This window comes from Ornithodoros turicata, chromosome 1 (genome assembly GCF_037126465.1).
Source record: "Ornithodoros turicata isolate Travis chromosome 1, ASM3712646v1, whole genome shotgun sequence".
Lineage (NCBI taxonomy): Eukaryota > Metazoa > Arthropoda > Arachnida > Ixodida > Argasidae > Ornithodoros > Ornithodoros turicata.
In genome coordinates this window covers 53,090,130-53,116,828 of record NC_088201.1, presented here as the reverse complement: position 1 = coordinate 53,116,828, position 26,699 = coordinate 53,090,130, and the positions used below count along the sequence as shown (strand labels likewise).

At 45.5% G+C, this 26,699-nt stretch overlaps 1 protein-coding gene across 1 annotated transcript in view; it reads left to right on the top strand.

Moving 5' to 3' along the window:
- Positions 1 to 26,699, top strand: part of LOC135378256 (synaptogenesis protein syg-2-like) — a 637,949-nt gene that overhangs the window by 25,850 nt on the left and 585,400 nt on the right. The gene's annotated exons all lie outside the window — the stretch shown is intronic.

The following is a 26,699-nucleotide window of genomic DNA, read 5'->3' as shown; positions in this document are numbered from 1 at the left end:
ACCCGTTGCAGCCATGCGGGGCAGGTATGGTGAATTTGTTTATAAAATAAAAAGGAAGGTTATTGATGTATGGCTCGACCAAAGCGCTGATACAGCTAACAGCCAGTATTCCAGACGGGATTGCAATGTATGACCGGTCGTCGTGATGATGCTGCCCCCCCCCCCCCCCCCTTGAATTCGTCCCTGGTACCACGTATGGTGTTAAGCGTTTAAGGCGCGAGATCATTGAAGCTCTGTATGGCCTGCTGGTCGTCGCGCGTAGTTTTCCTGTGAGATGTTGACATCACTTGAGTACTTAAGCGCTCGACTATCGGGGAAAAGTGAAAACAGCTTTGGATCGGTCGATTGTCATTTTGGGAGGGCCGGGAGACAACACGTGTGAAAAAAAAAAAAAAGCTGCTGAAGCACAATGAAAGGAGACTGCTTATCTGCTTATCTTTGACTTACGTGAATAATTTCCTAACGCTTCTTCATTGCGCTTGGGCCTTGGTTCTTACAGGTGTTGTCAATACCAATCCCGACCCCCCCCCCCCCCAAAAAAAAAAAAGTGACGGTCGACCGGTCTAATGTTGTCTTGACTGTCCTCCGATAGTCTAGCGCTTATCGGGTCAAGGCCACGGAAACATTAAATTAGTTACCAGTGGCCACGACAGTATATAATGCCGAAACCATTGTCGCGCTACGAAGGAGTCTCCATTCAAAATGGAGCGGAATTGTAAACTGAAGAGAAAAGTAAAAATAATCGTGGCTGTTGTTACTGCACCAGGTGCTCTTACAATCGCCGGGCGGAAATAATCCAGCTGCGGCATACACGAGTCATATATTTTACGGACCATTTTGTTATAGAATAGATAAGGTTAGGAAAGATATCCCATGTAAATTGCGTGAGCATTCCGTTATAGGATGTAATCCCGAGACCAGATGGGGTATAGATACTCGAAAGCGCTGCAAAAAATGACGCATGAGCGTCTGGCGTAGACAGCAGATGGAAACAGCTACTATGCGCAGCGACTACAGATGACATGCCTTTTCATTCCTCCAACCCGTTTGTGATTGTGAGCGACCGCCGAGGCTATGTCTCCACGCGTCTGGGCCAGTCTTCGTCCTCTTTTGTCGAACAGGGTGCCGGATGATAGAACATGTCAGCGATCTATCATTTTCTCTTTGCCCAGCAACCTGGCTGGGACCCTCATGTTTGCTTAAAGCTTCAATTTATCGACGGTGCTATGCCGCTGAAAGACCTAAGTCTTTCAGCCCTGGCAGCCACTGAGAAAATTAACCTTTTTTTCCTGTATGACGTAATCTTCAATCAACGTCGCAAGTAATGACGTGTGTAAGGTTAACAATATTTTTTTTTCTAATATTAAAGGGCATCTCTCACTTTACGGCATATTTATCGGTAACTTTTGCAACTGCTTGCTTTATAGAATCTCTTGTGCATACTATTAGAACAAAGCAGATGATGTTAGTATCCCACGTAATAGTTTCTTGTAACTACTGTCTCCAATAATAATTGCTGATGAACATTCACTTATTTATTTGCGTAGCCTCACGGCATACAGCTTTACAGAGGGAGCGTTCTTTCCTTTTTTTTTCCAATAAATACAAAGAATAGTGGAATGATCATGCTAGCGTTAAAAACTCGTTGGGTTACGCAATATTCATGCTCTGAAATGATTATAAATTGTACTTTTGCATAAATTAGTGGATTAAATTGATGTCAGACTACCAGGAAGGTGGAAATAATTCCAGAGCGGTGCGTGTAGGGAGAAAGGAATGAACAAAAAGCACTTATTAGAGCCAGTTGGAATTTGTAATTTTCGGCGATTACTGGTACGATGAGAGATTTGTGGGAGACAGGGAGGTTCATTCTTAATGATCATTATGATAGTATATTTTTGAAAAGACACAGAATATTTTTCGGTGCAATGCGAGATTAGTCAGCTGAAGGTTACTTTTAATAGAAGAAACGCTTGCTGTGCGCTCATAGTTACCAAAGACGAAGAAGATTGCTCTGTTTTTGATGGCTTCAAGGGCGTAAATAGGCATAGTGGGCATGCTAAGCGTAGGTAACAAATTCGTCCATGACGTATTTATCAGTTGAAGAGTGATCAGTATTTGTCCATTTCCTCGGAGTTCCATGCGCTATACTTTGAATTATGTTCGATTGATAAGAGTGAATTTTAGTATAACGTACGCTTTTGTCTTCGCGCACGATATACTTAAATTCACTAATAGTGTTTTAGTGCATCGTACGCTATCGCCTTTGCGTACGTAAGGGATAGCGTTGATGGCTCTGCGCAGGCTCATAACAGAAAGAGAGCTTCGCAGAGTGCGTAGAACCAGTAACGCTAGCCCTTGCGTACTCAAAGGCGATAGCGTAGGATCTACTAAAACCCCTCTATTAACAGATCTCTTTTTTGAGAGAGTGTATACCGTTTGTATGTGCGCCAACAAAAGAACTAAGGCACACTCATCTTTGCAAAAACGCAATCCCAAGTATGACAACCTTTCCTTTGTTTTTTCCTAATAAACATACACTCCTCCCCTCCCCATAACACTGGCTACCTGGTCTAGTGGTCTGCCCTGATGAGAAAGTAATCACAGGAGAGGCGGTTCTCCCTTTGGTCTGTTTCCTTGCGCGGAGTACCCGCAAAAAGAAGAAATTACGATTCAACGCTTCACGCCCCTGTGGTAAAGTAGTGTTGTAGTAGTAAGTAAGTTGTAGTAGTGTAGTAAAGTAGTGGACGCACACGTTGTGCCTGTGTTATACCGTAGTGCCACCTTGCTATTTCGAGCCCCGAAGTTCGTGCTGGACAAAACCAACGTCTCGCGCTGGATTTGAACTCTCTTGTTCACACCTTTGGATTATCTCAGGGGTACCAAAGTGGCGGCCCGCCTGGTAAAAAAAAGTAAATAAATATCGGCCAAGCTTCATGAACGGTCGTGTCGGTATCATCGGGCTCTGTACTGGTGCATTTTATCTTACTTTTTTTGTAATAGAAAACTGTTGCCACTGACCTGTAACAGCCGATGACTCTCTAAGAAACGAGCGTGGTCGGTTGGCACATGAAAACAGCGAAAACTACAAAAGTCACAGAAGGGCAGTCAGGGCAGTTGCATTGTAATCATATGTTAAAAAGTTGAAAATTCGACGTTCCCGGTCTGTCTCTGTGTTGCTTCCGTCGTCTTCCCTGATGAATCTCTAAACCTGTCCCCTGCGTCTGATTTTTACGTGATTGATATTACTAGTACATTCCTACCATATTTCTGAGCAAACCCTACACGGCCGATTTGTAATATTGGTGCCTTCAATGCCATCAGAAACTGACCGGTTCAGTCGCAGGATTGGTGATCCCTAGAGTGAATTCGGACAAAGAGCCGTCGAGTGTGGGATATTTGAAACGGAGCGTTTTCCCAATGCAGCACAATGTACTGAAAGTCGAGTGCAATAGGGGTGGACGGTATGTGTCTTATCAATGTTCTTTAGCTTCGCGATTGCGTTCAAGGCCTTCCACCTACCCGTCCACCCCTTTTGCACTCGACTTTCAGTACATTGTGCTGCCTGGGTTGGCTCGCTGTTTTCCGCAGTTGTTGACAGCGTTCGTGATGACTAACACATGGAACTGATTGACCTGCTGTGCGATGCACTGACAAGAACAAGTTCGCTGAAGTTGGTGCGGCTTCGTTTTATTCTTACATTGGACGAATGTATCGGAAGTTACGCGCGTTGTTGCGGACAAGCCTGTTCATTTTCGATACCCGCTTAATAATAATAAGTAGTGGCTTTACTTCGTGAGACAACTGTCTCAACAGGCGTTTTCTGTGATGAACCTGGATAAGTTAAAGTTACGCTCACAAGTAACAAACGAAAACCTCAGCGCAGTCATTAAGATTGCAAATGCGCAATCACTTTCACACGATGTTGACGCAATAGTTAAAAATAAGAGGTGCCAAGTCTCTTCATGACGCAGCAAATAAAAAGGATAGCTGGCCCTGTGATTAAGCAACGCTAAGTAATACGTTTTATGTCTTTTAAGTTCTGGATTATGTCCTCTATATCAGAAACAGGCTACACCAAAGCCGTGGTATGTGGCCCGCGTAGTTTCTCCTTGGCTCAGTGCGGCCCGCGGACACGAATGAGTTGGGCACCCCTGAATTATCTGGTAACCTGAACCTTGATATATCTCACATTTATACCCCAAGCAGCACAAAATCGTGGACCAATATTGGACAGGTATGGCGAACATTGAGTCAAGATGTTGTGCTGCTTGTGACATTTCGCGCTTATATCCGTTGCTTGATAGATCTGACCGTGTTGATCATTCCCGAATTGCCAAGGTCTCCGCTGTCAAGTATGAGCTCCGGTTTACTACAGTCACTTAAGTCGAGGAGAACATGTCCGGAAAAGTTACGCTGTTGCCACGTGATGTTTTCCGCGACAAAGCAGAAACAGCTCCATCATTCTTGCTGAAACCCTATACTGGCAACCTTGGCTAAATGCAGCGGCACTGTTACTTACCTCGTCTGTTCCTTCATTTGACAGTGTTTGTCGCTATGCACAAAGTAACGATGTCAAGACAACCCAAGGGTCTCTCTTTTCTGTTAAGTTTCTATTGGACGACCGCAAGCCCCCTCTTTAGCTAGTAGTCAGTCGTGACGTTGCCCACCTCTGTGAGGCCGACAACGGCGAGCCCTTTCACCACCACGAACAGTAGAGACACGTGGCGGATAGGACTTAGGAGTCGCTCCATACAGTATGTTCTCATGAGGGTTTGCACCGCGTAGTTCTCGTGTGATTAAGAGTCCGTGTTATCCGTGTATTACGACGCCTGTATGGCAGCAAATTTTTCGCGGTCTGTCTCGATATGAAAGACCTACGCTGCTCCTTAGACGTCGATATTTTGCCGTGATGAACACGAAATCTCGAGGGCAACATGACTAGGTTCACGTCAAAAACTGGAACCTCGGTAACAGATTTTGTGGGCGTCTTTGAACGATACCTGTCCCCAACTGTACTCTTTGTAAGGTACTAAACAATGGTCGGGTGGTCAACCGGGAAACAGGAGTCGGTTTATTGTCTGAGATATATCCCAACACTTTCGATCGCTTTGCTGTGCTTTGATGAACTCTGACTTGCTTTTTCCTTCGCGGTTTGCTGCCTCCACTGTTTCTGGAATTTGTAGGCATGCCGATGACGATGAAAGATGAAAGTCACTGAAAAGGTTAGCCAGCTGTAGGACTCGCACCCACATGTTCTGGTTTACCGGTCCAGGGCTCTACCAATTGAGCCAAGCTAACACGCCTTCTCAGCGACTTCGCCCTGCGACAACGCCCTGAACTTCCTGGGCTGTCCTATGGGCACTGGAGTTAACCTTCGTAACTGCGTTGCCCCGGAATAACCTGTTGACTTCGACATTTGTGTCTGATAGCTGTTGCTGGTCCCACTGTCTTAGTTCTTGTCAAATGTGTCCACTTAGGGCCAGCTCTCACTTGGCGACGCCCAACGCGACGAAGTACAGGCGCATTTTCGCACAGATCGCACTATTTTCATGCTCCCACCAAGTAGCATTCTGTTGAAACAAGCAGACGAAATATCATGAGGCGTGGCCTTTCTTATTGGTCTCCACATTTTCTTATTGGTCGCCAGTATATTGTTCGCGGCAGCTCGCGCCAGCTATGGCCGACCTCGTGAAACAAGTTCGGCATGGCAATTTTTTTTACTCGACTCTCTCCTCTCCAAACGCCGGAAATGCGCGTCTATTTCCGCCACCCGCTCACGACGTCGCGTCGGGTGTCGCCAAGTGAGAACTGGTCCTTAGTTATTGTGACTGAGTTGTCCCGGAATAACCCCTTAAGGTTCCCTGGCTTCGCGATCGTGCCCGATAGCTGTCGCTGGTTCTACTGTCTTCGTTGTCGTCAAGCTTTCCTTCCTTCTAGCAGTCATCATTTCAGGAATGTGGGGTCTAGCATTGTTTCTTTCTGATGTTCTACGGAAATATTGGAAGTCCCGAATTACTTCTCATCAATCTCAACTCGAAAGGCGGTGTGGTCGAGGTGACCCTTTTGGCATTTTGTACAATAGGATTGCAAAACTCCTTGTAGTAAGGTCCCCTGTGAGGTATATGTAAATCGGTTCCCTCCGATCACCGCTTTCACCCTAAGTTCTCTCACAACTTAAAGGAGGTTGCCGAGAAATTTCGTGTCAATGTTTTTATATTAATTCCTATTATCAATTTTTTTTTTCTGGTGAAGCTGATTGCCACTAAGCACAGAAGTCCAAATATTAATTACGCAAAAAAAAAAGTGTTTTTCTTTTTCTTGTGTAGTGCTGTATCTGCTAGGGAAACGTACCGTTGTGTTAACGATAGGGTTATGGAACACATGCGTAATTTCTGGCCCAGGATGGGGCTGTGATCAGCGTTCCCTGCTCGCGGTTCACGCGGCATTGGTGAGGGCAACTGTGCTTTACAGCCTTCCTATTCTGCACAGGATATCAACAACTTCATTAAATACGCTTCGGTCCCTGTTTGCTCGAAGCCTTCGTCGATGCCTCGGAGTTCCAAGAATGGCTGAAACACGACAAGTACTGGCTGAAGCTGGTGAGCTCCCGCTTGAAGTTCTCCGTGAACGGGAAACGGCTCGGCACTACCTCCGTTTGCGTGCTCACATTCCCCGCCACCCGCTACTCAGGAAAATTCGATACCGCCCTGGAAGCGACTTCTATCGAGTAGCGCAGAGGACACGTCAGACTCTCACTGGCTTCATAACTAAGGACACTATACCGCCGGAAGCCCCCTGGTCTCTCCCGGTACCGCCCACGTTTGTACGCCTCCCAAACCTTCTGCAAAGAAGAGATCAGGTCCCCCCTCAAGTCCTCCGAGCCCATTTTCATGCTCTGGTAGACGAGAAGTTTTCTACGTTTACGGCAGCATATACTGATGGCGCATCCCGAAACAACAAGTCCGCCTCAGCCTTCGTCATTCCATCCGAAGGCGTCGTGCACGGAAGACGCCTTTCACATCCAACCTCCTCCACAGCTGCGGAACTCTATGCCATCCTTTTCTTTCTACAACACATCGCTGATTTTCCACCCCGGGAATGGGCAGTCTTTACAGACTCCAAATCTGCACTTCAAGCAATTGAAACTTCCGGCATACGAGGCCCATCCGCACCCCTAGTCACCGACGTGTTAATGGCTTACCACACTATCTACGCCGCAGGCCACAGGCTAGTTCTCCAGTGGGTTCCAGCCCATTGTGGTGTCGTGGGGAACGAGCAGGCCGACAGCGCCGCAGAAGCAGCACTCTCGTCTCGGAACCGGACCCGTATTGTTCTGCTCAGAGGAGACCGCCGTTCAATTCTGCGACGTCTAGTGACACCCCTGGCTTCCCGCCAACGGACAACCGACATTCTTCCCCCCTCTATGTTGAACAGAGTTGATCCCATGCTCGCTTTCCGCATGCCACGAAACACATCTCGTCAGGATGCTGCATTAATCCACCGCATGCGCCTCGATGTGGCCTTTACAGCTCAGTGGCGTTACCGCTTGAGACAAATTGATTCTCCCACCTGTTGCCACTGTGGTGCTCTTGAGGATCTGGAGCACATTCTTCTTCATTCCCCTCACTACGAACCTTCCCGAATCACACTCTCCGAGTCTCTTCGTCAGCTGGACTCTCGCCCTTTCTCCCTACCGAAATTGCTTGGTCCCTGGCCCAATCCAGCCCAGCAACGCTCTGCGCTCAAAGCTCTTCTGACATTTCTGGACACCATCGGACTTCGATCGTTATTGTAAAGGGGCTCGTTATTTTATTCCCCCCATTCCACCAAGCACTGGGGTAGAGTATCGCCTGTTGCGATGAAACTCCCCACTCTCCAAGGCCGAAAATAAAGTTGTTGTTGTTGTTGCGTAATATCAGGGACGAAATAGAGAAATCCTGACTTCTTTATCCACACCTGTCTGGGTGTAACTCACTCCTGCCAACCCACGGTCAAGGATGGCCGGCGTGTGCCGGGAACAAAACAATAAGACGTTCCTTGATCGTAAATAATCAAAGACAGAAATAAGAAAGAAAAAAAAGACATAAAAAGAAACAATATTCCTTGCAGCAGGCCAGACGAGGGCGGTGAGCGTAGTCTGGGTTAGCTAGGACATAACTGCAGAACTGGAGTAGCGCGAGGAAAGACGAATACGAAGAAGAGACGGCGACAGGACGAGCACTTTGTTGCAGGCATCTTCGGAGAGGCTTTAGTGAGTGTGGTGCGGGTTTCTGGTCATATACGACCATAAAAATTAAAAGCCCTGCGCAATGCCACTAATGCTAACTGACCTCTCACTGGATTTCCAAAACTTTTCAATATTCTGCGCTAGCGTCGACTTTGGTTCAGGACGCACCAGCCTTGGGAGGATGCTCTTGTCAAGTTCCATTAGCTTCAAAAGTCTCGCAGGCCGCTCTGTGACTGTGGCAGCGGCAGTCCTCTTGGTTCAACGCCAATCACCCCACCATCGAATCTCTGTATTTCCCCTGATCGAGGCATTTGGCGGTTACAATCTTCGTAAATGACGTGTGAGGCATGCTAGTTCGTTACCGATTACGGTGTTCACGGTTTGAAACCGGCCCAGGACACAGGATAGGCACATGTGGTGTCAACTGCGTACATTCCTCCGTACTTCGGAAACATGTGCCGTCTGCTGAGATTTCAGCGCCCTCGGTACCCTTTCAGGTACACTCGGGTGGGCCGACTAAAGCGGCCTCGCTCATGATCATAACTGTCTCGTGACATATAAAACCATATACGCGTATTATCATTACGATTTTTGAATGCGGGTGACATTGTCAATATTATGATATGAAGGACCTCTATTTCTCCCTCGACACCGCAATCCTGTTTTCCCGATTAAGGGACGTCATTGAGAAGAATTTGATTTGTTTTCAAACAAATGCAGGGATCCCACTTTCCTCCTTTCTCGAACTTGCCAAACTTTACCTTTCGTCTACGGTTGTTAGCTTCAACGATAGTCTTTTCACACAATCAAAGGGAATTTGCATTGGTTCTTCTCTCGCACCCAAGCTTAGCGGGATTTGCCTTTCCGCACTCGACCGATCACTATCCTCCTATTCCAAATCATGTCGTGGCACAACTATTGTCCGACGATACGTTGATGATATAATTATTTTAGCCTCTCATTCAGGCTCCATAACTGAACTCGTGGCCTGTGCTCAAAAGACTTGTCCTGAATTGGTCTTTACTTCAGAAGTCCCCTCAAACAGCCGTCGACGTTACCTAGACGTAACCTTCATCCTTAGCCCAACTTTGTGTTGGGAGTATGGCCGTGCTGACCCGAAACCGCTACTGTCAAGGTGGAGTTGCCATCCCAAGGCCGTAAAGTCAGGTGTAATCAATTCCGTCTTGGGTTCTGCTGTTAAAAAATCCTGTATCCATAAAGTGCCTACCGCTGTGTCCCAACAAATCAGCCGCCTCAAAGAAGCTGGCTTCCAGTCGCATGCAATATATACACACCTGCAAAATCTCCTAAACCCCCCTAAACTCCTAAACCCTGAATGCCCACTGAACCGTCGCGTGGTCCTACCGTTTTACCACGGTATTTCACATGCCTTAGGAAAATTTGCAACCTCGCAAGGAATCAGTGTAGCCTACTCTGTTCACAACAAGCTGTCCACCCTAACACCCTTCATGAAATCTGGTCAACACCAGCGTTGCACCACATCCCACACAAAAAAGTTCGTAGACTGCAAAAAGTCGTGCGTGTACCTTATACCCCTTCGGTGTGGGGGTTCCTACATTGGCCAGAGTGTCCGTTGCCGGAATGATTGACTTCGGGAACATACTAATAATGTCAAAAACAAATCAAGTACTTCTGAACTTTTTAAACATCTGGCGGGCTGTTCCGGTTGTTCGGCAGACCTTCCCGGAACCAACTGGGTCAATCCACGCCAAGTGATCCAATGATGTTGCTCGACCATCACGGATTTCAATTAAAAAATTCTGGGTGATTGGTGGTATCTCTGATAGATACGTCACTAAATATCAATCCAAAATTCTGAAGAGTTTCGCCGCTAGAGGGCTCCAAATATCTCGCCGTGAGCAAAAACCATGTTGAATTTGGTAGCCTAGTGCTCCGCTTCTACTAGGCGTAGAAAGCTGAACTTTGGAAGTAATGGCTCCGAAACGGGTCTCCTCGAAATGAACTAATCGTCGATGATGTGGAGCAAGCGGTGGCAACAGTAGCGCCTTTGCAAGCGAAGCGAGAACCTACAAACTTCCACAATTTTCATTTAAAAATTCGCTGCGGCTAGAGACGCGAAATTTTACAGAGGGACAGTGCAGGGAAAGAACTTCATGGAGAAAAATTATGATCGCCATCCTCAGCAATTTTAGACCAGTAAAAATTGCGTAAATCTACGAAAAAACTTAAAAAACAAATATTTCAGGACGATTTTTCTTCATGTTCCTAACGAGGTAGGAGAACGCGGGTTTCACAGAAATTTAGACGAATGATGTCCGGAATGCGTATACCAAAAATTAGAAAAGTACTTTTTGTTAAAACGAAATTATGATTTTTTTTTTGACGACGTACTTTGCACATAGAGTCCGCACCGCGATCACGACTGGTCGCTACGGGGCAACAATTCTGGCAATTGTCAAAACAAAGGGACGAATTTACTTTGTTATTAAGCATTTATTAAGCACTCTTCAGGGCGTTTAACATTTCCGTAGATTCGTGCGAGGTACTTCGCACAGAGTCCATAACGCGATCGGGACTCGTAATGACTCCACGCGGCAGCACTAATGCAGAGATAGTAAAACAACCGACAGTTTTTTTTTATCATGAGGGGAAAAGAACTCTGATAGAATACTTTAAGCGAAGGAAAGACCCTGCTGCTATTTTCCCACCACCGCCCTGTTTGAGCCGAAGGACAGCAGCGGCTAAGCGCAGGAAGTTGCAACACCGGGAAGCAAGAATAGACTTTCAGATATGTTTATCCTGTGCTCTTCCAGTAAAGATTTCTGCAACAACAAGTTTTAATGACATTAAGACGTCAACACACTCACTGGTCAACAATATTGTCTTTTGCAAAGCATGATCTATCCGTCGAAAACGCGGAAGACTGTTTTTTCAACTGAGAAGGATGTTGCCATTGCAGCGATGCTGGAACAAAGCAGTGAAATTTTCTTGTGCCTGGCACCGTGATGGCCTTGCTGTACCTCCATGAAAGAGCCTCGCCTTCCGCTTCGATTTCATTCTTCGGCACCCATACCGGAATCACGTTGTTCATGTTCTCCTTTGCAATATGTACAAATCGTGAGGAGTCAAAATCTGGTTCTCAAACCGTCTCTGCAAGCTTGCTTTGGCTGCAAGTCTTTTCAGTGTTCCACCGATGCCATCGCATGGTCCCTTTCCATGCGAAGTCGCGAAAAAGTGCCATGAGGCGCGAATACCGAAGTCACCTTGGTGATGGCAAAGATTGAGAAAATTATTTTTGTTTTTGTACTGTGATGCCGCACCGTCCGTAAAGTAGGATACTGCTTCAATACGCAGAAAGTCTTTTGTGAAACTTTGTAGGAAGATCTTTTGGAAGGTGTGTACCGTAGAATTTTCGTGAGAAAGTGAATCCGATAGCATGACGTACGTCTTGTGCTGCAACCCATCATCTCCCTTTTGCTGGTCTCGGTAGTAAACGATTATTGGATGAATCGTAGCTTGACTGTCGTGCCAATAAAATGACTGGGGGGAGTCTTGAACCACAAAACTGTAATTTTCGAAGAAGTCCATCAAGACAATAGCTTCGTCCTGATGAAGCGTGCATTTCAGATGTTGCAAGTCCCGCGCCTGCTCCTTCGACACAAAGTGATGGATTTTGAGGTATTTTATGTCTTTTACTAGACAATCTAGGAGATCCTCATATGGAAGTATCATAGTCTCCAGTCTTGTGTGAAAACCAGGCACCCACTGTTTGAACGCAACATCCCCTATTAGGTCCTCATCACAGTCGACGTTCGCCTCAAAATAGTCTCGCAAAGTGTCAACGCCAGGGCACATACTGCACGACCCATACATACACTCTTCTCTTTGCATGTTGCAAACCACCATACTAAGCAACTGTTTGTAGCTTTCTTTTACTCCGAGGGCATGCAGGATCAGCTTGACGTTTTGATGGTAAGCGCACACGCAAACGGTGTGTGTTCCTGGACCCCCTGCTAGTACGCACCACGGTGGACGTAATTGTGCAAATGTTGAGAAGCCAGCATTGAGACCCGGATTCTCTTGCTTCCAAATCTCGTAAGCCTCCCGCAAATTCGAGAGCAGCATTCTCTTTTGATGTCCGTGTTTTGTGTCCTTCTTTCAAGGAAAGCTGTGAGATATTCTGTCATCCTCGTAGAAGGATGCTATGGATGCTCGCACATCTTCGCTAATTCTCCTGCCGAGCTTACGAGCCGATGCTACGAAATTGCCCTTGTGACAGCGAAGGGGTCCGAAGCTACATGGCGCTGGAACGTTGCTACTTTGCATGCATGAAAAATATGTTTCCGTGTAGCACACTGTACACAAAACTGCAGAATATTGTGACGTCGCCGACATTTGCGAAAGAGAGAGAAAAAATAAAAATAAAACAAAGCGCGAAGTGGTAGTGGGATGGTGAGATGCTGCATAATACAGTATGGCATGTTACCAAACATGGCGGAAAGGTTGAACAATATATTACATTAAACAACAGTAAGCTAGGAAAAAACGTACGGAAGCTAAGACAATACTTGCCTTTGGGGACATTCGCCACTCGGACCTGGTGCAGACATCGCATCCTGTTCCATGTCGTGATTGACAATACCGAAAAAGAAAGCTTGCCTCGCCTGTCGCAAGGCCGCCGTCATAAACCAGACAAGGTCAACCTGCCTTATCTCAACCATCCCTTGACAAAACAATGACCCTTGCCTACCATAGGTGTGCGCCATAAACCACGAAGATGGGAGAGCTGAGGACGGCGGAAACGCAGCCCTTCCATACCACGCTGTCTGCGAAGCACTGCGTCTATTCTTAATTAACAGCCCAACATCGACAGTCATATGTGTATTCCAGAATATATTTATACTCTATAGGTCACATGTCACGACGGCTCAAAGACTTACGTCGGTGACATTTTGGCAAGCAGAAAGACAGGGCTCTACGGAAACGTCAAACGCCCTGAATAGGGTAGACTGAAACTGTGCAACGCTCGTCGTGCCTAATTAATGCTTAATAACAAAGATAATTCGTCCCTTTGTTTCGATAATGGCCAGAATCTTTGCTATTTCCTTCTCCAGCGCTGCCCCGCAGCGACCAGTCGTGATCGTGGTGCGGACTCTATGTGCAAAGTACGTCGTCAAAAAAAAAATAATAATAATAATTTCGTTTTAACAAAAAGTACTTTTTTGTCTAATTTAAGTCTAATTTTTGGTATATGCATTCTGGACATCATCGTCTACATTTCTGTGAAACCCGCGTTCTCCTACCTCGTTAAGGACATGGAGAACAATCGTCCTGAAATATGAGTTTTTTTTAGTTTTTTCGTAGATTTACGCAATTTTTACTGGTCTAAGATTGCTGAGGATGGCGATCATAATTTTTCTCAATTAAGTTATTTCCGTGCACTGTCCCTCTGTAAAATTTCGAGTCTCTAGCCGCACGGCGAATTTTTAAATAAAAATTGTCGAAATTTGTAAGTTCTCGCTTGGCTTGCAAAAACGCTAGTGTTGCCACCGCTTACTCCACATAATCGACGATTAGTTCATTTCGAGGAGACCCGTTTCTGAGCCATTACTTCTAAATTTCAGTTGTCTACGCCTAGTAGAAGCGGAGCACTAGGCTACCAAATTCAACATGGTTTTTGGTCACGGCGAGATATTTGGAGCCCTCTAGCGGCGAAACTCTTCAGAATTTTGGATTGATATTTAGTGACGTATCTATCAGATACCCCACCAATCACCCAGAATTTTTTAATTAAAATCCGTGATGGTCGAGCAACATCATTGGATCACTTGGCGTGGATTGACCCAACTGTTTAATCTCCTGCAATGACAAATTGTACCGCACTCTACTAGAATTCTCCCTAATAGCAACTACAAAAGGATGTGTGAGCCAACCTAGCATTGTCATCCCAGAAGGCTTGGTTACTCTCCTTAACCCCGTTAGCCCCGGATAACTTCTTTAATCTTGACTAATTCCATGGGAGAGACTCAAACACATTTTATTCCGTACCTTTTGCTTGTATATTTATATTTGTATATATTTTACTGTTACTGTTACCAATATTTTTACTTTTTTATCGTCCTTTTTGCAATCTGTTCTGCTTTGGAATACCTTTCCATTCTTTGTAAGCACCCACGTTCCGTTGTGCAGTTATCGAGACGCCTTTGTTGCAACACAACACCTGCTGAGACGCCGGAGTGTACACTTTCTTTCTTTTGACCCTGTCTCCCTTGCCCTTTGTGTATTAAAGCTTCATTGCTGGTTCGTGTGTCTATCTGTTAATCTCGTCCTGCGTTTTCCCCTCAAACTCAAGGCAATGTTAATATCAGTTCAACACCAGTTAGCTTGCCTGCTCCTGCTATGTTCATCGACATTTTTATGTTGCTCTTTTTGCTGTCGCAAGGTCGGTCTATGGAATTTCACAAAAAAATAGCAACACAGAGCTGTGCTGTTCTAAATCCAACGGGTTGTTGCCATTTCTTAGTATGCATTAGAGATGTGCACGACGCTACAGTGTCATGCGCCCTCTGCGCACGTTGTTTCTGATTTCTGTCTACTGAGTTTCTTCGAAGAATAAATTTTACTCAAAAAAGCTGGTTGCTCACGGGCTGCTGCATCCCTGTGTCATTTTTTTTCTAAAGAAAAGCGCAGCAACTGAAACATACAGATGTATTCTTTGCGCAGCAGCGCAGCATGGGCATTCAACCCACGTTTCAGGGCGAGCGAGCGTAATATCGGAGTGCCTAAAATGCTTTCTTAAGCGTGTTTGCTATCCATGTCGCAGTCATCTTCAAGCGGAAATGAATGCGCAGAAATTTTCGAGAGTCGAATTGTTTTGAGCTTGTGGAATGCGAAATATGTGTCTCTGGGCGGAAGTCTCCGCCATAGAAACTGCGAAGCGTACCTCAGTGTCATAACATTACGATGTACTTGTAGAAGCACCCATGAGTTTTTCTTTTCTTTTTTTTTTGTATACAGTTTAGAAAAAAGAAAAAGAAAGGCGCCCACGCAAACTGTGGTATTTTTTTAAAGGATTTTTGTATTAAAGTAACTGGCGATGTATTCTTGGTAAGCAGCACAGCCTGTGGCCGCTAGCGACCTGCTGGAGCGTTGTCCTGAGAAGCCATTTTTGTCGCACCCCAGATATATTGTATATACATCACCTAAAACAATAGCCTTCGGCTGCTTTATTTCTACGATATCGTGACAAGTAAAAATTTTGTCGCCTGCATGCATTCCATTTTGCCATTCTGTCAGATGCGTTCAAATTGAGATTAGTTTTACATCGCGGATTGCTTTTCACCTGTACGTCGTTCACTTTGCGTTCAACTGGGATTCGAATTGAACATGGCTTGCTTCCCATGTAGCGCGATGTACAGCGTTTGCATCAGAACTTTCTTGTCGGCTTGGTGAACACAGGTGACTTTCTGCGTCGTGCTCATGAATACGTAACAGAATTTCTGTACATATTCCTAATCAAGGCAAATATCCTATTTGCCAGGCAAAGGCAGGCCAGGCAATCAAGGCAAATATCCATATCTTTTTCTTTCATATATACATACATATATTCTTGAAGACAGCAGCCCCCTCACCCTTTATACACCGGAATGTCTTCAGTTCTTCCGCGATTCAGTCGAGCAAGTACGCAAGTTACGTCAGTGTGTCAAACGTGCTGCTTTTTCTTTTTTCTTTTTCCTTGAGTGTTCATGGCCGCACTATACGTTCGTCAAGTACACTCTAAAAACAGAACTCCATGGCATAATAACACGCTCTGCGCTGGATGATGATGATGATTAGGGATTTTATGGCGCAACGGCAGTGCTTACGTGATTACACTGATTAGGATGAGTTATCGTTTCTGATAGGGAGAGAGAGCCGGACGTAAGCCTCCTTGTGGCAAATACGTACAATGTACATACATGTAACTTGTAATTAACACATAACATACATACTTGTATATCCAAAATGGCTCAAAAAGGCGTACGCTTCCCATTTTCAGCATGTGGAAAAAACGACTGACATGGTCACAAGTATAGTGCAATCTGATCGCGATATTGTGAGATAATCAGCTCGCGTGTTGTCCGATAGAGTTCAACTCCTACCTGAACTCCTACCTGAACTCCTACCTGAACTCCTACCTGAACTCCTACCTGAACTCCTACCTGAACTCCTACCTGAACTCCTACCTGAACTCCTACCTGAACTCCTACCTGAACTCCTACCTGAACTCCTACCTGAACTCCTACCTGAACGTGCTACCGTCGTCGAGAGTTGAACTGAAAGGAACGTTAGGCATTTCCACGAGTGCGTGCGGTTTCGCGTAATCTCCAGCGTCGAATTTATAAGCTGCTTAAGTGAAAGCTACAGGTGATCCGGTGGAAGGTCAAATGACCATGGGTTGTGTGAAAAGTTTACTTTTTTCAGCGATCTTTCTCAATGAAAACTGGTGAAAATGCAAAGATTAATGAGTAAGTTAGGGTGTCAAAGGTCCGTTCAGTGAGTACTGGCAATGCGGATTTACCCGTAGTTACCCGCGAACGTCATTGCGGGTACGCCCGCATTTTACTCGCAGCGACACTGAGCTTCTACCCACAAATCGCAAAACTGTGCGGGTATTTCCGGGTAACCGTGAGTACACCCGCACCTCCGCTCACCTCGAATATAGGCGGTTTCCAACCTCAGACTTTCTGCTAGAATATCTAAGATGTGTTCATTTAGCGCAGCATGACGACCCTTAATCGGTTTGAGCTTGCGGTTACGCTGGTGTAGTATCAGTTACACACGGACATGACGCAAAAGGAGCCGGGATATACTGCTGTACCAAACGCCTCTCCATTACATTTACCGTCTGCGAAAAATACGCTCGAACGAACTACATTATGGCCGCATTGGACGAATTCGTTCCCATGCTTGACGGCGCCCATGGAAGGGAGCTTTGAGTTATTTATGGGCCGAATCGCTGTTTCCTATTTCTCAATTTAATTACACCCACAGAGCCTGGGGTCGCCGTGGCGTGGGAAATTACGTCTCGATGTTACATAACGAGGGATAATTATTAAAATTCGAGTAAAAAAATTGCAAGGTGTCCGCATGGAAGTGAACAATATCAAACGAAGGGAGATTCGGTTTTTTTCTTCCTTGCCTTTTTTTTTTCGGATTGCTGACGGGCAGTGAGGGGCCGTCCATTCGATGAAAGAAGGTAACCGGTGATTTTGTACACTCGGTCAGAGAAATGCCTTCGGGATGAAATTTCACGCTTTGACCATGTGTTTCCCGTGTTGCTGGCACGAACTGGAGGGAGCTAACGACAACACTGACTTTATGGTTCGGTGTGTTTCGACATTTACGAAGTCGCTAGAGAAACGCTGGAGATGTTCCTTACCTCTTTGCTCGTACAACTATGATCTCTTTAGGAACAATTTTTCTTCTGCGCTCGAGGAAACGAAGAGCCGCAACTTTAATAGGTAAGACGTCAGCAAGTCAGCCATGGACGTGCTGCTTGACGATGAATATTATTGTTACTATCAGACAATACAATTAGCCTGTAGTTACTGACAGGACGCAATCGCTTTGCGTACGCAAGGAAATAGCGGTTGCACAGGTCGCATCCGTCGAACGTGACTTTGCATGTAACGCATGTGCAGTGCGAACACGCTATTCCCCAACGTACGCCCTACCTTTCATACCCTACAACCAAAACTCTCTCTTCGATAAGCTAATCACTCTTTCTTTGAAGCGACGAACATCACATTCGTGAGACGGGATTTGACTTTTTCCTTTCGTCCTATCGTTCTCATTGCCTGCTTCCCATCTGTGAAAACTCCCTATATTGAAGATAACCGCGACCCCCTGGTACGCATCAGTTCATCATGCAGTCGTTCGATTAGATGTGCTTCGGAACGCGTATCACTTTAATACGAGTCCATTAAGTGTTCAAGCCGACGCCTTTGACGACCTAGACTGCAATTTACCATTTAGCTCGATAAACGCAAGTCGTAAATTGGCCAAAACAAGCTGGAGATGAGCAACACAAGAAAAGGATGACACGACAAATTTCTCAGGCACAGCAAACGTTTTGTTTGTAAAACCCAATACCAATAAGGGGGAAAGAGTGGGACGAGTGACTGTCTCTTACTACAGTTCTCAAGGTTGGCTACCTCGATAGTATCTTTAAGTAGCCTTTTCCTGTTCCTTAGTAGCCTTTCCATTAGGAAAAGGAACAGGAAAAAAAAAGTATTACAAAGATTAAAGATGTGAGTATATGGGTATATAGCATTGGGTTTTGCAAATAAATCTTGGCTGTGCACGATGAATTTGTTGTCATCTTCGTGTTCGTTATGTGCCCGTTGGTCTGTGCACTCTCCGCCGTTTGGCCGCCATGGTGGTGATCACTTTTTCGGTGCAGCTGCCGAGATTATGTAGCATTTGCTCGAAAACTAAGCCTTGAATCGTGGTTTGAAATCCGGTCGCGTCCGTACCCTTCTTTTATCCCGAAGACACTTCGTCATTGTCGTTCTCACATTTTCTTTTGTGAAAACTATTGCTGTTGCATTGAAAAACAGCGCAGTTTGTGATCTTTCAATGCCGCGAACACGAAAAGTGACCACCAGTGGGAGGAGCTTACGAGCATGCACGTCATTGCCACTTCACAATGTGACGTATCGTAGATGAAAACTCTCTATAACATGTGGTATGGAAACTAAGCCGTCTTTTCCCGGTGCTTCTGTTCGCTACTCGAAGTCGCTGGGCGTTCTATTACCGAGCTGTATGCTTGCCAATATGCTGGCATGTTGCTCGGGGGAAGGAGGGATCGTGCGTCCTGGGCTGACTTCAGCGACAACTGGGGGAAAACCCAGCGCAGATACTCAGACTGCACAGCTGGGATTTCGAAGCCGGGTCGCTTCATCCGGGTCGCTGTGGAAGGCAGTTTGCTTGACCGCTAAATCACAGGACATGGTACGTTGTTCTCTTGGTGGGGAACAAAAAAAGAAAAATAGAAACAAGAAAGGGAGGAAAACTTGCGAAACTACCACCACAGAACATACACTATAGCGCTGGAAAACAAGTCACGTATTTCTATGCGTGGACTGTATTGTGCATCGCCAGCTCGCCAAACATCTACAACGAGACTTGCGAAGCGCCGGCGCCAATAATTCGCGTCGCTTGACAAGTCCGTTGGAAGGGCCACGGTGTGCCATGTCGCCGTTCAATATCTAGCGTAAACTTTATTTTTGCGCGGAAGTGCGAAGCGTAAATTCGCGCGCGAGAAATAGACGAGGAAACTGAATGAATGCCACTTAGAACGCAATACAGCGTGCAAGGAGGGTGCCGTGAACACGCTTGGATCCGTAGAAAATGCTGAATTGAATTGAATTGTTAAAAGAAGAAGAAAGAGAGAATGAACACGTCGCCTAACGAATTCTGCTAGCCCCATACTACGCTTGCACTATTGTGCAGCCATACATCCACCTCCCAAAGACGATGTTATAGCTTGAAGGCGGGTCTTCTATTCTCAGTAGATGACAGGATCCAGTAGGATATGTTGCATGAAGCTGAGGTCTGATAATTTAATGCCAGGACTGATTTGTGTGTGTGTGAGAGAGAGAGAGAGTGATTGCACACTTATTCGAGCGTTCGTGCCACTGACGAAAGCATCTCTGATAGCCACTTTTTTGGAATACTCCTGGTGGTGGTGGTGAAAGGGCAGTCGTTGTTGGCCTCACAGAGGTGGGCAACGTCACCACTAACGCCCTTGGGGAATGTGCGTCCTGGGCAGACTTCTAAGGGAACTGTGCCGACATATGTCTCAAAGCGTCTGAGGAAAACCCAGACCGCACAGCTGGCACCGGCATTCGAGCACGGGTACCTCCCAGCCTCGAGGTGACGTGGCCAGTGTGATAACCACTGAGCCATGCCAGCTGGTGGAATAGTCCTCGTTTGTCTCGTCACGCTGGTGTGAATCTCTTCCACATCATCGAATCGCCGACCTTTCATTGCTTTCTTCAGTTTGGGAACAGAAAGTCGCATGGAGCAAGGTCAGGGGAATACGGAAGGTGTAGGAGCAACGGGATGTTGTGTTTCGCCAGAAACTCATTCGTGGTGACAGACCTGTGAGCAGTAGCATTGTCATTGTGCATGATCCAGTTGCCGGAGCGCCACTTCTCAGGGCGGTGTCTGCGCAACGCGTCGCGGAGGCGCTTCAGGACTGTTTTGTAAAACTCCGCATTCACTGTCTGTCCTCGAGGGACGTACTGATAATGAAGTAGCCCGTCAATGTGGAAGAACACAATCAACATGGTCTTGACATTGTATTTCACCTGCCCGCCTGCCGCGCCTTCTTCGGTAGAGGATATGAATGTCGTTTTCCACTGGGAGGACACTGACTTTGTTTCCGGGTCATAAACATACACCCAACTTCCGTCTCCAGTGACTAGCGAGGACATGAAGCGGAGATCGTTTTGAAGTCGGTCACGGACGTCTGTGCAACCTGACAGCGTTGTGTCTGACAGTGACACTGTCAGTTAGGATCTTCTGGCACGTACCGAATGCTATTCGAATATCCTCTGCAACCTCTCTGATTATCAGACGTCGGTCAGCGCGAATGATTTCTCGCACACGTGCCACGGTCTGCTCGTTGTCGCTCGTGAACAGGCGGCCTGGGCGGGGGTCGTCTTCAAAGGATCCGCGTCCATTTTTGAAGCGAAAATACCACCCAAATGTCTTCAGTCTGCTTAGGCAGGACTCCCCGAAAGCTGTTTGCAGCATTTCATACGTTTCCGCACCGGTTTTCCAAAGACGGAAACAGAAGGCAGTGCACACACGCTGCTGCACTGTCTCCTCCATCGGGAAATGTGACACACACTGCTGGTAGGCCTTCAGTTCGCTCAGAGGCTTCCACACAGCGTCCGCGAGAAGGTAGCGGCTTCCAGTCTTCCACGTGCACTAGTTGTCAGGTGTCCTGCCTTTTTGTCGCATCTCTGCGTGTCATAGTTCTGAGGGGGATCGGTCCCGGAATAAAATGATCAGACCTAGGTCCAAAGCGCTAAATGCCCAAGAATGAGTATGAAGAAGAAATAAAAACGGTGTTTCTGTATTCTGTCAGCGTTACCTTCAAGCTGAGACACCACCCTTCTTATTTTGTCGCGATTGAAAATAAAATGTATGTTTCGTTTTTGAGGTCTGTTACCGGCAATTGAATTATGAGCGTTAAGAAAAATACCCAAGCAATGCGCTGTTCACATATTTTGTTCTTCACCACTTTCCGCTATCCCGAAATTGTATTACGTATACTACAGATTAAAGTAGAAATAAAATCCAGGAAAAGCAATAGTATTACAGGAAATTTATAGGGAGTTTGCACCATCGAATCTCACTATTTGACTAACATACATTTTCTAACATATTCACGTTACGAACGTTGCTACATTTAGCTCCACAGCACGCGTGTTTATTCCTACCTGGATGTCCATTGAAAATCTCTAAGCTATGCCATTGAAAATTAGAGGCGCTAAGGCTGTCAAGAAGTCGCCTGATGTGGTACTTTGCGAGCGATGCGCATCCGATAATAATGCTCTCACGAGCGCAGGCATTGTTGCGTAAGCTTTACAAATTATGTATGTGCGATACGTGCAACTCGCAGCGTGACAGCGCAGCAAAAAAAAAAAAAAGAGAGAGAGAGAGAGAGAGAGAGAAAGAGAGTTTCTTCAGAAAAGGCGATTGTAATTTTTCATATTTGTTGCATCACACCTAGAACACCTTTTTGTCGGTAGCGGGTGTACCGTTCTCTGCATTATTGAAGTTGTGAACATTAAATGAGCTGCCATGTACATGGTTCTTCCGAATTTTTCAGGGACGTGTCGACCATCAGAATGGCGCAGTGCAAGCTTGCTAGGCCCGTAACCCAGTGCTCCGTAGATCGAAACCACGCTCTGCTAATTCACTTTTCTAAATCGAAAAACGTGCGCCGCAGGCCAAGTCTTGTAAGGTTACTGTGCAGGCTTGGCTGGGACAACTTGACTAGCATGTTCTCATGTGAGAGAGAGAGAGAGCGAGTGAGTGAGTGTTCACGTCCTATCTGCATGTAGAGCGTGAGCGGAGTGGAGGGCTAGGTCGTCAGTTGCAACGGGAGAACTGAAAGGGTGGGTGAGTTGGAGAGAGGACGGGATGATGAGGAAAGGTGCGATACGATACACTGGGCTTTGCGGTTGAGAATACTACAGGAAGAAGCGTATCTAGTATTTACGTCTAACGTAATGTTTGTGAGCAGTCATTCCGCAAAACTTAAAACGTATGCTTTTGCACGCGTTAATATCCTGCCTTTTTTCCACCGTCATATGTCGACGGTTGATCCCGCCACCCTAGTGGCACAAACCTCGTCGTTGAACTTTGGACTGCATAGGTGCTCGCACTTATAGCGTTGACAATCTGTTCAGTGAATCGACATGCAGAGTAAAAAGCATATACAGTCAACCCTCGATTTATGAACACCCTCGGTTCCCCGAAAAATCGTTCATAAATCGAGGGATTCATAAATCGAAAATTCCGTTAAGTGAGTACTATCGAGCAAATGGAACAGTGTTTCCGATTTGATATTGTGTTTATAATGCAATATATTGTGTAATTTTGCTTTGGACCATGGCTTCTGCTGTATCAGTCTCACAAAACACAGATGTTAGCGCGTTCACATTCTGTTTATTATGCAATACTAAATAGTTTAATTTTGCTTTGGACAATGCCCTCCGCTGTGTCAATCTTGGAAAGAGGAGATGTCAGCACATTCGCACTCAACTGGTCTCGGACTTCCTCTGGGGTTTTTAACCTATGTTTATTAACCTCCGGGTGACAGCGGACACCTTATTCATGAATGGACCTTTTCCAGTTGGACGTGCGACGCATGCGCGAGCTGCGCCACGCCGCCGCCATCATCTTTGGTGGCTCTCGGTGGTCAGAATAGCACGGCCGGGGGGCCCTTGGTTAGCGTATTCCGTGCGAAAAATGCAACCAAACGATGCGCTGCCGTTGGTTGCACAAGTGCATGTAGCTCTTAGCTGCATTATTTTAGCCTTCTTATCTTCAGCTTCATGGGTTGTTTTTGTTCGTCAACCACATAAAAGCCATTCTTGTACCGCTGAAAGGGCGCACACCCTACCCATTCTGTGTACAGAAACCCAAGAGATGTTTAATGTGTCTGGTATGACTGCTGCCTTGTAAAAGTATAGTAGGCCCCTCACGGACCTTGTTCCACATTTCTTTGCCGTTATCTGAAGGAACATCCGCCGTGTGTAATCCACTTCCCCATAAACACATTCCTCATGCTAACCCACTTTTTCACGCCCAAAAGCGGTCCAAGAGCCTGGGTTGTTCACCCTACCCCGTTCGACCACTTGATAGGTTTTTCTGCTCCGACACAGTGTTTAAACATGTCATATATGATTTTCCCCCATAATCCCCAACACTTTGTCAAAAAATAATTGATGTCAAATAATAAACATTTTTATAAATAAATCAAACAATTCTATGACATTTTTCGATGATTTATTCACATCGAATGTGGACAAATTTTAGCAACGTATTATTAATGCTTGTATTTAACTGACCACTGTATAGGAGAAAGAAGAGTTTTGGTTTATTTTCTTTGTGCCTATATTCAAGTGAATATAAATTTCTTTAGTGAACAAGTCCTTCGTATCCTAGACAATATAAGCAGGGGAGCAGATCCTTGTACTGTCTTTTCTTTTCTTCTTTTTTGATAGCGTGCATGTGTAGGGACCCACAGTGCAGATGCATACTCTAAACATGGTTGAACGAAGGTTTTATATGCCTGACAATTCGATATCTTTCGTTGAACCATGGCGAAATTTCCCTCTGAGCATCCACAGACTTTAGGTGGCTTTCGCGCATATATGGCTATCTCATTCCAGATCGCTCCCTTTAAATATGCCGCCAGCAGTTAGAAGGGTGCCCAGAGGAAGCACGGATTATTGGCTGTGCTCAACATGAGGCCATTTTCTTCAAGATGTGTCCTACTGGTACGCCGGATTGTTCCCCACTGTTCTATTCACCTGTGCTGTTCGTGAAAGACAAAGATATGCAAATAACCCGTGGTCTCCCCTCTTCAACGGAAAAAGTAAAGAAAAAAAGAAAGAAAGCAGATGACAATGGTTGCCTGCTCCGTACGCTCAGACAGTACCGTCAAAAGTTACAGAAAAATTGATGTGAACAACGCACTGAACTCCCTTCGAACAAAAGTATTTCGAACAAACGGTGTCGATGAACCGGCTTTCGACCAAACGGAGTTCGATCAGATGTCTCCAATCACACGGCGTTCGACCAAATGTGCAGCCACCGCGCGTCGCGTGAGCCACCAACCGTGTTTCCGACTCCTCCCGCTAGAGGCGCTTTTCCGCTCTGGAAAAGGTCCATTGAGTTCAGGAACACTTCTGCAAAAACCCGTTTGTTGTTCGGATTTCGAGGGGTTAAGAACCGAGGGTGCAATACCTGGAAAACGTTTTGTTTGTTCAGGCGTCATTCATAAGACCACGAATAATCCCTTTGAAGGTTTTTGTTGGCCTCGGGATCAGGAATGGTCCGTTCATAAATTGAGGGCAAAAACGCTGGGCAACTCCTAGTTGGTTCCCAGAAATTCCATTCATTATTCGAATATCGAGTTTCATAAAACGAGGGAATTCATAAATCCAAGGTTCATAAATCGAGGGTTGACTGTATACAGGGTGTCTAAGCTAAGTGTGAATATATTTTCTAAATGTATATATATATATATATATACAGGGTGTCCACGCTAAGTGTGAACAGATTTTTAAAAAATATATCAATCACTTTTTTCCGAGATGAAATCAATTGCAATATAGCTTATGCTGAAGGGCACTCCCTAGGGGGGGGGGGGCATTAACAGACTCCTACGGCAATGTCTTAATTAGCTTTCAATAATTAACTTTTTAATTATAAAAGCTACGAAGTTGCTCCAATGAGAACATCTGATCTCTTCGGTCACCAGATACCACAGCCGTTTCCAGAACAAAAATCCGTTCGATAGATCGTCCGCAAAAAAATCGTGAAGGAACGCCATTTTTTTCTTTATTTTATTCATTGCGCATCTCTAGAGACGCGTCTTTCCTTCGCCCCAAATATGAGAGGATGAAAGAGCACACTATCGCCTCTTGCGTGCTGGAAAAAAAGAAAACAGAAAATGCAGCCCAAGATAAGGGCAGTCGCGATAGAGTCACCCAATAGATTTGTGTTTTTGTTTTGTTTCCGCAAGTTAAAGCTAATCTTCGACGCATGAGGCGGCACTGTGCTCTTTCACTCTCTCACACTGGGGGAAAAGGAAAGCCGCTTCTTTGAAGATGGGCAATAAACCAAATAAAGAAAAAAATGGCGTTCCTTCACGAATTTTTTCCGGACGATCTACCGAACGGATTTTTGTTCTGAAAACGGTTTTGGCATCTGGTGACCGAAGAGATCAGATGTTCTCATTGGAGCAACTTCGTAGCTTTTATAATTAAAAAGTTAATTATTGAAAGTTAATTAAGACATTGCCTTAGGAGTCTGTTAATGCCCCCCTAGGGAGTGCCCTTCAGCATATGCTATATTGCAATTGATTTCATCTTGGAAAAAGTGATTGATATATTTTAAAAAAATATGTTCACACTTAGCGTGGACACCCTGTATATATATATATATATCACTTTTTCCGTGATGAAATCAATTGCAATATAGCATATGCTAAAGGGCACTCCCTGGCAGGCCATTAGCGAAGTCCAAAGACAATGTCTTAATTAACTTTCAATAATTAACTTTTTAATTATAAAAGCTACGAGGTTGTCCCAATGAGAACATCTGTTCCTTTCGGTCACCTGATATCGTAGCCGTTTTGAGAACAAAAATCCGTTCGATAGATCGTACGTAAAAAATTCGTGAAGGAAAGATGGAAGTCACTGAAAAGGTTAGCCAGCCATGTTCCAGCCTCAGAACATCAATTTCTGATGTTCGTGAAGGAACACAGTTTTTTTTTCTTCTGTTCATTGCGCATCTTCGGAGACGCCTATTTCCTTCATCCCCAATGCGAGAGGGGGAAAGAGCACAGTATCGCCTCTTGCGTCCTGGAAAAAGATTAAAAGAAAACAGAAAATGCAACCCAAGATAAGGGCAGCTCCGATAGAGTCACCCGATATTGGTTTTTGTTTTGTTTCCGCAAGTTAAAGCTCATCTTCGACGCATGAGGCGGCACTGTGCTCCTTCACCCTCTCACATTGGGGACGAAGGAAATACGCGTCTCCGAACATGCGCAATGAACAAAATAAAGAAAAAAACTGTTTTCCTTCAGGAATTTTTTGCGGACGATCTACCGAACGGATTTTTGTTCTGAAAACGGCTACGATATCAGGTGACCGAAAGGAACAGATGTTCTCATTTGGGACAACTTCGTAGC